The sequence below is a fragment of the Phocoena phocoena genome, chromosome 2 (assembly GCF_963924675.1).
Source record: "Phocoena phocoena chromosome 2, mPhoPho1.1, whole genome shotgun sequence".
In the NCBI taxonomy this organism is placed as follows: Eukaryota; Metazoa; Chordata; class Mammalia; order Artiodactyla; family Phocoenidae; genus Phocoena; species Phocoena phocoena.
Window position 1 is genome coordinate 80,429,560 of NC_089220.1, and position 1,221 is coordinate 80,430,780.

At 36.8% G+C, this 1,221-nt stretch overlaps 1 protein-coding gene across 1 annotated transcript in view; it reads right to left on the reverse strand.

Annotated features, from left to right (window-relative positions):
- Nucleotides 1-200: 200 nt before the first annotated feature.
- Nucleotides 201-1,221, reverse strand: part of MEIS2 (Meis homeobox 2) — a 200,770-nt gene continuing 199,749 nt past the window's right edge. Inside the window, exon 12 of the mRNA XM_065872311.1 lies at nt 201-1,221. This exon is cut by the window's right edge and continues 409 nt beyond it. The gene's annotated coding sequence lies outside the window, so the exon portion shown is untranslated.

Here is a 1,221-nt window from a genome sequence, read left to right on the forward strand (position 1 = left end):
TCTGCTGGTAGAATTTATAGGCCAAATATATACTGAAAGCCTACAGAGGTGGTTACCTTAAAAAATTGTTGGTAAGTTAAGTTTCAAATATACTCGATTTCTGGGGGCAAAGCCATCACCTACTTTCAATCCCGAATATATAGTAGGTACTGTGCAACCTTGCCTTAAAACTATTAAAAACACAAAAGCCTAACAAAAAATCAAAAATGAAATATTTATTACCGCATTTTGTGACTTAACACCTTTTTTTTTTAACATAACGTCACAGTCCTCATACAAGTATTTTAATGTAAATTTGACAAAGCTTAAAGGTAACAGCATTTTCTTCTAGTGAGGAACACGTGCTGAGAAAAGAAGAATTCATGGACATACAATACCAATTCCACAGCAGATCTGATACTAGCAAAAACATTCTTTTTTTTTTTTCAATTGAGGTAAACACATAGAATATCTAACATGAAACAATTAATAGACCGAACTCTGTACGAAGTTTGTTACAGTATTCTCTTGCTCCTTTTTATCCTCCAAGCTTCGAGTCTCGGATAAAGTCCTAGTTGTGGTGCTATGACCATTAATAACTTTTTTTGTGTGTTGAGGAAAGCTGCCCAACTTAAGACTGTTTTGTCCACAGCCAAGGCTTAGACCTCCTGGAAGAAGCCCCTGCTCTGTCTTTAAATCTTCACTGGCAAGCTCTTTGAAGAAGAGTCCCCCAAAATAATAATAAGAATTGGCTTATGAAGCACAAACTATAAAGATCTGTTTGAAACTAAAGGACACATTTATGGAGGAACAAAGGCCGGGCATGAAAACACATTCTTGAAGCCGGAGTCCGAGGGATGAGGTTCAGCCAGACGTTCACCATGGTCTCCAGCATGGTTCTTTTTTCATTGGCCCAACAGGTTTAAAATATACCACAGTCTCTCCTGGATAGTGAATTCACTGATGAACCAAAACAGTCATTCTTTTGGGAACAACACACATAGTGTGGAAAACAAGGATATATTTTTTTTTTCTCTTCTAAAACTATTTGAGGCAACATAACGGAGTGATCAACAGAAATGTACAAGTTTAACTTAGTTCCTATGTTTATACTACAGTAGTTATAACTCTCGGAGTCTTTTTCCAGAGGATCTTTACATGGACAGAATTGTCTCAGTGAGCCCATGATTTCACATTTGTGTTCTTGTCTCATTGGTCCTCTGTTGCTTGATGAAAAATGAC